The following is an 11,535-nucleotide window of genomic DNA, read 5'->3' as shown; positions in this document are numbered from 1 at the left end:
CCTTCCATCCTTCCATCCTTCCATCCTTCCATCCTTCCATCCTTCCATCCTTCCATCCTTCCATCCTTCCATCCTTCCATCCTTCCATCCTTCCATCCTTCCATCCTTCCATCCTATTACACTGACCAAAGCAAAGGGTTGCTGAGCAGCCTGGGGGTGCTGAGCAGCCTGGGGGTGCTGAGCAGCCTGGGGGTGCCATACAGCCTGGGGGTGCCATACAGCCTGGGGGTGCCATGCAGACTGGGGGTTCCATACAGACTGGGGGTTCCATACACAGACTGTTTATAATAGTGAGACACAAACTCTGAGCTCAGTGTCAGTCACTTTGCATCCTGGGAAGGAACATAGTGTTTGTGCAGAGGTTCCCCTGTACATGTTGTTCTGCCTATACACCTACTGGCACAGTTTGGCCTCTCCCCGTGTGTAATGCACACACACCCCCATGCAACTGCTTCATATACACTTTGACAGGAGTTATTGGGCTGTTGTGTGGTTGTATATAAAAGCAAAAAAAAAAAAAAAAGCCCCAGTGCTAAAGCTAGTAATATTCTGTACCTTAGCCCTGGGGGGGAGTGTAAGGGGCAGATACAGTCACTGTGTTACATACAGAGAAGTTATTGGGCTGATGGGCACTAAAGTGAATAATATTCTGTACCTTAGCCGTGGGGGGGAGTGTAAGGGGCAGATACACTCACTGTGTTACATACAGAGAAACCTTTCCAATGGGGCAGTTTATTCCCAGAGGGGCTGTTTGTAACAGCAAAGTGACTGGAACTTTTGTCACAGCTTCTGCCTCTGTTTCCAACCTCTGTAACTTATATTTGTTACACAGCTCAGTATTTGGGATCATTACAAGGGGGAAAGAGAAGCCCCACTAAGGATTCAGCTAAAGTCTCGCCCCAAGCTCAAAGTGCCAGAGCAGGACTTCAGTTATTTAGGGAGCAGCCAGACAGGACTGTGATTGGTTAGCAATAGCAGTATTGGGGAGCTAAACCCTCTGTTAACTTACCCAAATGGGTATCAGGTGCAAATACTGGAAGAACCTCACCTTGCATGGGGGTCAATAGTCAACAGCAAAAAAAAAAAAAAAAAAAAAAATATCCAGTAGCATACTGAAGATGCAAGCCGTGAAAAAAATGTGTTTTATTTGCCCAAGTACATATAAACAAGCAAAGAGCAACGTTTCGGGCCCCTCCAGACCCTTTCTCAAGGACTGTGATTGGTTGCCTATTATGCATGTTTAATAGTGACCAGACCAAGCAGGCAGGGGAAAGAAAAATATTGTGAGTCGATCCCTAAGCTCAGTGACATCAGCCAAGAGCAGACTGAGCATTTAGTGTCCTTTTAAAGGAGAACTAAACCCTAAAATAAAAAATCATTAGAAATGCTGTATTTTATATACTGAACATAAACATAAACATTCTGAACTTACTGCACAAGCCCAGGGGCTGAGAAGCCTAATTTAAATAATGATTTATGCTTTCAAAGTTGTCCACAGGGGGCTGCCATCTTGTTACTTTGTTATACCATCTTCTATAAGATCTGGCTCCTGCACATGCTCAGTTTGCTCTGGGCTGCTGTTGGGAGGCGGAGCTTAGGGAATGTAGTAAATTATCAAAACAACAGCACAAAGCCAGTGGCTGCATTAATATGCAAAAGAATCCCCCAATGAGAATCCCAGCTGATGTGAGTAAATCCGGCTCCCTGTTCTCTGTTCCTGCAATTGGAGTTGGGAGCAATAAGCACAGTTTCCCAGCACTGAACAAGTCTGTCCCTTTATCCCCATGTCTGATTCCTGTGCCATATAATGACGGGAAAATGCCATCATTATCTCTATATGTAAGGTAAGATCAAAATGGCTGATATAGTGCTGGGAATCTAATCAGCATTCTCATTGGTCAATGCTCTTGTGTATATATTTTTTCCTTCAACCTCCATAGAGAACTAGGTGGAACCTACAAATGATCCCATTGGCACAGAGACACAGGTGCATCATGGGTACAGGTACATATAAACTAGCGCTGCCCTATTATACACAGTTTATTACAGGATATCAATACAAACAAGCTTTAGCTCAGTATTTAGACATAACTTGTTTATAACAGACTCCCAAATATTCCCATATCCCCATCCCCCAAAATATCAGCTCAGGAGATAATTGGAGCTTTTTCTAATATAAACACATTCTGAATTCTCTCCTTCTACAAATGACTTTCTCTAACACTCACATTACACTGACCAAAGCAAAGGATTACTGAGCAGTCTGGGGGTGCCATACGCAGACTGGGGGTGCCATACAGACTGGGGGTGCCATACAGACTGGGGGGTGCCATACAGACTGGGGGGTGCCATACAGACTGGGGGTGCCATACAGACTGGGGGTGCCATACACAGCCTGTTTATTATAGTGAGACACAAACTCTGAGCTCAGTGTCAGTCACTTTGCATCCTGGGAAGGAACATAGTGTTTGTGCAGAGGTTCCCCTGTACATGTTGTTCTGCCTATACACCTACTGGCACAGTTTGGCCTCTCCCCGTGTGTAATGCACACACACCCCCATGCAACTGCTTCATAAACACTTTGAGAGAAGTTATTGGTCTGTTGTGTGGTTTTATATAAAAGCAAAAAAAAAAGCAAGCAAGCAAGCCCCAGTGCTAAAGCTAGTAATGTTCTGTACCTTAGCCCTGGGGGGGAGTGTAAGGGGCAGATACAGTCACTGTGTTACATACAGAGAAACCTTTCCAATGGGGCAGTTTATTCCCAGAGGGGCTGTTTGTAACAGCAAAGTGACTGGAACTTTTGTCTCAGCTTCTGCCTCTGTTTCCAACCTTTGTAACTTATATTTGTTACACAGCTCAGTATTTGGGATCATTACAAGGGGGAAAGAAAAGTCACACACTAAGGATTCAGCTAAAGTCTCACCCCAAGCTCAAAAGGACTTTAGTTTTTAAGAGAGCAGCCAGACAGGCCTGTGATTGGTTGGCTAGTATGCATGTTTAATAGTGACCAGACCAAGCAGGCAGGGGAAAGAAGAATATTGTGAGTGGATCCCTAAGCTCAGGTCACTGACATCAGCCAAGAGCAGACTGAGCATGTGCAGTAGTTGGGCAAGGCAAAAGATGGAGAGCTACTGTGGGCATTTTCAGGGGCATGGGGCTTTATTTCTATAGAGCTTTGGTGACTTTGGGCTGGTACAAGGGCCCAAAATACATAGCTAAACATTTCTAGCCATATTCTTTTTTAGGCTTTAGTTGTCCTTTAATGCAGCCATTAGCTCTAGAGAGCTGGAAAAAGTATATTAAACAGTACAAAAGAAAACTATAAAACCCACATTACATTACAGGGCAACACGTAAACCAGTCCTGTTTGAATATTATGGTTCTCATTTTTAATCAGCTTTTATGTTTCTATGGGATGTTACCTGCAGTTTCATTATTTACTATTATCCCTAAGTTCTGCCTCCCAACAACAGCTTAGAGCCCACTGAGCATGTGCATGGTCTTGGTCTTACTAACACCGCACTTTTCTTTTTCACTTTTCTAAAACGCATTGTCTTTTTGGAATTTGTAATTCAAATTATACTTCTGTAAAGACATAAATGTTCCATATAGAAGGTAGAAGGTATTTAAAAAGTTATGAGAACTTGTTTCCAAGTAAATGGGACTTTGTATTCATCTCAGGTCTAAATAATATAATGTAACATTTGGGCAGAAATATAGAGGCTAAAAGCCCCGCGCTTGAGGTGAGTATGGCAAATATCTCCACACACACACAGTGTTTTTGCCTTTGGTGCTCAGATAGGCCGGGATCATTGTGATCCAAACACTGCAGAAGAGCAGCATGCTGAAAGTGATGTACTTGGCCTCATTAAAACTGTCCGGTAAGCTCCAAGCTAAAAATGCTAAAACAAAACTAACAGCTGCCAGAAGCCCCATATACCCAATAACTGAGTAAAAGCCAATAGCTGAGCCCTCATTGCACTGAATGATGATGGTTCCAGGGGAAGTGTGAATGTCCAGTTCCTGAAAGGGAGGAGAAATGGCCAACCAAGTCATGCAGATGATTATTTGAATGGATGAGCAGAACAAGACTACAGAATTGGACAGTTTGACTCCCAGCCATTTTCTCCATGAGCTCCCTGGCTTGGTGGCTTTGAAAGCAACACAAACCATGATAGTCTTGGCCAGGAGAGAAGAGACAGCTATGGAGAAGGTGATTCCAAAAGTGATGATGCGCAGCATGCAGGTTATATCCACAGGGCGACCGAGGAACAGAAACACACTGAGGAAGCTCAGCTTGATGGAGACAAGGAGGAGGAAGCTCAGGCTCCGGTTGTTGGCTCTCACTATGGGGGAGTCCCGGTATGTAATGAAGGCGCCTAATATTAGTAGAGTTGTAAGAAAAGACAGATCTGAAATTGATGAAAAAAACACAGAAATCCCATCATTAGTGCACAAGAGAAATTGTTCTGTTCTTGCAATACACTGATTTTTTTCTCTCATTGGGCCATTCCATGTCTGGGGATCTGATGCAGTTCTCATTATCTGTAACAATAACAAAACAAATGCAAAATAAAATATATTTGGTTATCGGTGATAAACGATTAAAATTGAGAGTGTACTTACTAATGCTAGCACTGCGCTACGAATACTGTCACTTACAATTAGGATAATTTGGTAGTTAAATGAACACAAATCCCAGCACAAAAGCTGCCCCACAGCGCCCCCTAGTTCTCTATAGAAGTTGATAAAAAAACATAATTTTACATGGAAACCAATTCCCCAATGTGAATTCTACCAAAAACTTAATTAAAGATACAAGAGAAGTGACCAATGAGAATGCTGATTCCCTGTGTCAGGCCCCTTGCTGGTACCTTACATATAGAGATAATGATGGCATTTTCCCGTCATTATATGGCACAGGAATCAGACATGGGGATAAAGGGACAGACTTGTTCAGTGCTGGGAAACTGTGCTTATTGCTCCCAACTCCAATTGCAGGAACAGAGAACAGGGAGCCGGATTTACTCACATCAGCTGGGATTCTCATTGGGGGATTCTTTTGCATTTCTGCCAATGCGGGCACTGGGGAGCCTGAAAAGTTTTATTGGGCAATATTGCTTTAAGAATCCAAACCTGATGTTGCTGGACTTCAGCTCCCAGCATGCCTCACCCTTCATTATATGTTACATTATTCTGGGATTTGTAGTCCGGCAACAGCTGAGTAAAGTTTGGTTGAGCTGCGCTGTGCAGCAGGGTTTAATGTCCCTTTAAGACTTCAGTTTGGCCAAATTCAAAAGCTGAATCCTACATGACACAACTTCTAGATATAAAAATTTGTTTATATAAAATAGAGAGCCATTAAACGGTCAGTGGTCAGTGGTCAGTGGTCAGTGGTCAGTGGTCAGTGGTCAGTGGTCAGTGGTCAGTGGTCAGTGGTCAGTGGTCAGTGGTCGCCCCTACACCCATGACCCCCAGGCCAAAAGGCACTTAGGTGCAAGGGTCAATGGGAACCTTCACACAAAGGCTAGGGCGCACCCCTTTATCCCACGACCCCCAGGCCAAAAGGCACTTAGGTGCAAGGGTCAATGGGAACCTTCACACAAAGGCTAGGGCGCGCCCCTTTTATCCCACAACCCCCAGGCCAAAAGGCACTTAGGTGCAAGGGTCAATGGGAACCTTCACGCAATGGCTAGAGCAAGCCTCTTTATCCCCAAGCACCAGGCCAAAAGGGTCATTAACTCACCTTCACCTGAAGGTTAGGGAGAGACCCTTTATCTAAACACACAGCGCAAAAGGCACAAAGGTTGTTGGCCTCACATTCACCTAAAGGCTTATAAAAACCCCTTTATCCATGACCCACAGGCAAAAAGGCACTAAGGGGCAAGGATCATTGGATTCACCTTTGCCTGAAGATTACACTTGCTTGTACAGTTATAAAACATCCCTTAGACCTACTACAGTACCCCCAGCATGTGCCCAGTCCATTCACCATGGGGGAAAAGGCAGAAGGTCTATAGGCAAAACCCCACGCTAAGTACAGGGAAACCATTGCCCAGACACTATATACCTTCCCAGGCATGCTGATTTGCATATGCAAAGTGACTGATTTTAGGGTGCCCCATTGCACAGCTCTGTCGGGGGGGTACGGCCATATTGAAGTTTCCTATAGAAGGAGTTGCATTTTTTCCCCCTTTTCTAAATTCTCCACCTTAGAGAGGAAGATATGCCTGGATTTCCCCTGAAATAAACAACGCAATTAGACCCTGACAAATTCACTGACATAATCACAGTAACATTGCTTGTGGCATCTCTTTGCTCCCCCATAACTAGAGATGTAGCGAACTGTTCGCCGGAGAACTAATTCGCACGAAAATCGGGTGTTCGCAAGTTCGCGAACTTTTAGCGATGTTCGCAATTTTGGGTTCGCCTTAGCTGGAGCCAAATTTTGACCTCTCACCCCAGAGCCAGCAGATACATGGCAGCCAATCAGGCAGCTCTCCCTCCTGGACCACCCCTGGACCACCCCTGGACCACTCCCTTCCATATATAAACCGAAGCCCAGCAGCCATTTTACATTCTGCCTGTGTGTGCTTGATGAGTTAGCATAGGGAGAGAGCTGTGCAGGGGTTTGAGGGACAGTTTAGGTAGCTTTGCTGACTAGTGATCTACATTCTACTGCTCTGTATGTAGCTGCTGGGGACAGCTGTCCTGCTGATCTCATCTGCTGTAACCCAATAGTCCTTGTAAAAGCAGTTTATTACACAAGTTTAGAAATGTAGTGTGATTTCTGCCCTTTACAGCACAAAACGCAACGTTGTGTCAACAACGTATTTTTCAGAGAAATTTTTGCCCTTGATCCCCCTCCTGCATGCCACTGTCCAGGTCGTGGCACCCTTTAAACAACTTTAAAATCAGTTTTCTGGCCAGAAATGGCTTTTCTAGGTTTTAAAGTTCGCCTTCTCATTGAAGTCTATGGGGTTCACAAAGTTCGCAAAAGTTCGCACTTTTTGGCAAAAGTTCACGAACGGGTTCGCAAACTTTTTTTCTGAGGTTCGCTACATCCCTACCCATAACTTCCTGCCTTCCCAGCAGGTCCGACCTCAGCTTCATAGAGTTTGGCCTGGAGGGAATGTGCCATTGTGCTTGCTGTACTAGTGATTGGCAAGTTAAAGGGAATGTAAGAGCTCTGTGCAGTGGCAGTATCATAGCCAATGAGGTCAAACTGAGGCGTGATTATTGCTAATTGTGATGAAGCTGAAGCTTGATGAAAGCAGAGGGGCTGTGTTCCCATTAGGGAGGAGCTGCTGGCTTATTTTTTGTCAGGGGCTTCGCACATGCTCCTTCTGCCTAATCATGCTGCACTTCCTTTGCCCCAGCCATTAGGTGGGCGGGAGGTATTTTTCTTTTATTCCTTCCAGCTGCCAGCTGGAGCCTTACCAAGGCAAGATTTGTGCACCCTGGATGGGTGTCATAGTCCTCTGGGCTTGACCCTAGGCCAAGACTTGGTGGGTCTCACCCTAGCTTCAGTGAAGGTGGATCTGCCCGCACATGCTGTTCATTGGCGAAAGCCTTGGGCACATGAGTATCGGAGCCCATACCTTCGGGTAGGACTCACAGGTGTAAGAACTGAAACAACATTCCCAGACACAGAAACCATCCCCACACAGATTATGTAGATGATCCAGCCCAGCAGCCCTCTCCCCCCACTGATACAAACCCCCTTACACTTAGGGAGACTATCTTTAGAGACATGCAAATGTGCAGTTGTTACACCATGCAGCCATATTGGGATTCTGTAGAACTACAGCTGAAGAAACAAACATTCTGCGGGTTCCCCACACTTTCCAAATTGCAGGAGTCTCGGGGCTGGAACATGAACCAACCCCCCCAAATCCCCAGCAGTAAAGACAGTAGATGGTTTAGCTCTATTAGCCGGACTACACATTTCATGCACAGCAAGATTTTTGTTCCCACTTTGCACGTCCATTGACTCCCCCACCTCATCCCCAGCCGTGTCCCAGACAATCTCTCCAGGGATATTTCCATCAGAAAGTGGACTCACGGCACTTTCAATCAAGAATTCCTCCAATACACCTGCAGTTTGGCTCCCATCATGGGCCCCACCCCCTTCCACTGTATGCCCCTCCCCCACACTCTCCAGTGTAGCCCCCTCAGCTATTGGCTCAATCACAGGGAATAATTCAGTTTCAGCAACAACATTTTCAGAATTGTCCCTCAGAGACAGCCCACCCCCAGATTCCCCTCACCCCTTCAGCCTCAGGGGGTTCAGCCCTTCTCACAATCCCTGCATAGGGCACCCCAGCTGCTCAAACTCTGGGGCAGTTTCTAGCCGGATGCTCCTGGCTTTCCCATATATCCAACCGCCTTGGCTGCATGCAAGCGCCAGCTTCATGGCCCACATTAGCACAATTGCCCCAGCACTTACCCTTAGGGCAGGCATCATGGATATGGCCATAAGTAAAGCATTGCCTACAGTACTTGGGTACCAGGGTAATACACAAAACCCTGTTCCCAGAAATAGAAACATTTGCCGGAGGGTGCTTAACCCCTCCAATGCCATCCGGGCCAGGACTGAGCTTCACCCAAAATTTCAGCTTTCCATTAAATATTTTAAAGCAGTTGGTTTGCCTTATACCTCCTTTAATTTTACTGCAGTACTTTTTCGAAAAGAACAGAATCAGGTCCTAATCCGTAATATTAAGCATGTGCAGAATAAGGGGTTTTTCCTCCATAAAGTATAGCGGGAGCACATCAAAACCTCTAAAGGAGCCATGTTTCATGTTAAATCTTTCAAAAATATCCCCACACATAGATACATTATATAATCACATCATACGATCTAAGCAATACATAATCCTGCCGGCAGAAAATGTCTTTTACCTGAAGCTAAAATTCTGCCATTATTATGTCTTTTCCAAAACATCCCAACCCAACTCCTGCCCCACATACAGGCTTCCCCGGAAAATGTAAAATTTAACTTACAGACACAGTCTCCTTCATTTCTATTATGCAAGAGTTACAACACAAACAAAACAAGAGTTTGCTGAGCAGCCTGGGGGTTCCATACAGACTGGGGGTTCCATACAGACTGGGGGTGCCATACGCAGCCTGTTTATAATAGTGAGACACAAACTCTGAGCTCAGTGTCAGTCACTTTGCATCCTGGGAAGGAACATAGTGTTTGTGCAGAGGTTCCCCTGTACATGTTGTTCTGCCTATACACCTACTGGCACAGTTTGGCCTCTCCCCGTGTGTAATGCACACACACCCCCATGCAACTGCTTCATAAACACTTTGAGAGAAGTTATTGGTCTGTTGTGTGGTTGTATATAAAAGAAAAGAAAAAAAAAAAAAAAAAAACCCCGGTGCTAAAGCTAATATATATATACAGGCTAAAAGGCCCATGCTTGAGGTGCTGAAAGTGATGTACTTGGTCTCATTAAAACTGTCCGGTAAGCTCCGAGCTAAAAATGCTAAAACAAAACTAACAGCTGCCAGAAGCCCCATATACCCAATAACTGAGTAAAAGCCAATAGCTGAGCCCTCATTGCACTGAATGATGATGGTTCCAGGGGAAGTGTGAATGTCCAGTTCCTGAAAGGGAGGAGAAATGGCCAACCAAGTCATGCAGATGATTATTTGAATGGATGAGCAGAACAAGACTACAGAATTGGACAGTTTGACTCCCAGCCATTTTCTCCATGAGCTCCCTGGCTTGGTGGCTTTGAAAGCAACACAAACCATGATAGTCTTGGCCAGGAGAGAAGAGACAGCTATGGAGAAGGTGATTCCAAAAGTGATGATGCGCAGCATGCAGGTTATATCCACAGGGCGACCGAGGAACAGAAACACACTGAGGAAGCTCAGCTTGATGGAGACAAGGAGGAGGAAGCTCAGGCTCCGGTTGTTGGCTCTCACTATGGGGGAGTCCCGGTATGTAATGAAGGCGCCTAATATAAGTAGAGTTGTAAGAAAAGACAGATCTGAAATTGATGAAAAAAACACAGAAATCCCATCATTAGTGCACAAGAGAAATTGTTCTGTTCTTGCAATACACTGATTTTTTTCTCTCATTGGGCCATTCCATGTCTGGGGATCTGATGCAGTTCTCATTATCTGTAACAATAACAAAACAAATGCAAAATAAAATATATTTGGTTATCGGTGATAAACGATTAAAAGAATAAAATTGAGAGTGTACTTACTAATGCTAGCACTGCGCTATGAATACTGTCACGTACAATTAGGATAATTTTGTAGTTAAATGGACACAAATCCCAGCACTAAAGCTGCCCCACAGCGCCCCCTAGTCCTATAGAAGTTGATAAAAAAACATAATTTTACATGGAAACCAATTCCCCAATGTGAATTCTACCAAAAACTTAATTAAAGATACAAGAGAAGTGACCAATGAGAATGCTGATTCCCTGTGTCAGGCCCCTTGCTGGTACCTTACATATAGAGATAATGATGGCATTTTCCCGTCATTATATGGCACAGGAATCAGACATGGGGATAAAGGGACAGACTTGTTCAGTGCTGGGAAACTGTGCTTATTGCTCCCAACTCCAATTGCAGGAACAGAGAACAGGGAGCCGGATTTACTCACATCAGCTGGGATTCTCATTGGGGGATTCTTTTGCATATCAATGCTGCCAATGCGGGCACTGGGGAGCCTGAAAAGTTTTATTGGGCAATATTGCTTTAAGAATCCAAACCTGATGTTGCTGGACTTCAGCTCCCAGCATGCCTCACCCTTCATTATATGTTACATTATTCTGGGATTTGTAGTCCAACAACAGCTGAGTAAAGTTTGGTTGAGCTGCGCTGTGCAGCAGGGTTTAGTGTCCCTTTAAAGGAACAGTAACACAAAAAATTTTTATTAATGAAAATTAAACTACACCCTCTAAATAGTATCCATGCCCAAATTCATTGTAGTGATTTACCTTGAAATTAGTCAAAACACCTTCAGTGGAATTGATTGCCATGGTATGGACACAGTTTTGAGAAAAGGCGATATGGCGACAAGACCCATAGTGTCCTGATGCGTGCGCGCTGCCGAGACTGCTGAAATCTTCTTCCTGGTTTGAAAAGCCCGCCTTCGTGACGTCACGCGTGACGTCACTTCCGGAAGTGACGTCGCTTAGCAACCGGCAAAGTTGTCAGCAACCGCTCCTCTCCCTTCACTTTCTCCTCGGCGCTTGAAGGGATCGGTTTCCTTGCAGGGTCTCCTGGCATTACTTTTCTTCCAGCTTGATTTTCAGCTTATCTTGCAGCTTGTTTTTGCTGGTGACCGGTCTCTTCAATCGGCAGTGTATTTTCAGCGCATCATTCTTAGTTTTTCAGCATTTCCCAACTGATCTGAGGTCTGTTATTCTTGTGACATTTTTTGGGGGGGGGTTCCACTTGTGTTGGTTTTTTATTTATTTTACAGCACAGCTCTGGGGGTCTGTAAATATTGAAAACTAAGCGGGGGGCCACATGGTCTGGGGTCTGCAATTATTTTATACA

General features: G+C 44.8%; 1 pseudogene; it reads left to right on the top strand.

The window, feature by feature from the left end:
- The first annotated feature begins 7,185 nt into the window (after positions 1-7,185).
- On the top strand, positions 7,186-7,343 carry LOC116411813 (annotated as a pseudogene).
- The last annotated feature ends 4,192 nt before the right edge of the window (positions 7,344-11,535 follow it).

Source organism: Xenopus tropicalis, chromosome 6, assembly GCF_000004195.4.
Source record: "Xenopus tropicalis strain Nigerian chromosome 6, UCB_Xtro_10.0, whole genome shotgun sequence".
Lineage (NCBI taxonomy): Eukaryota > Metazoa > Chordata > Amphibia > Anura > Pipidae > Xenopus > Xenopus tropicalis.
The sequence above is the reverse complement of the archived record's forward strand: the minus strand, read 5'-3'. Positions and strand labels throughout refer to the sequence as shown.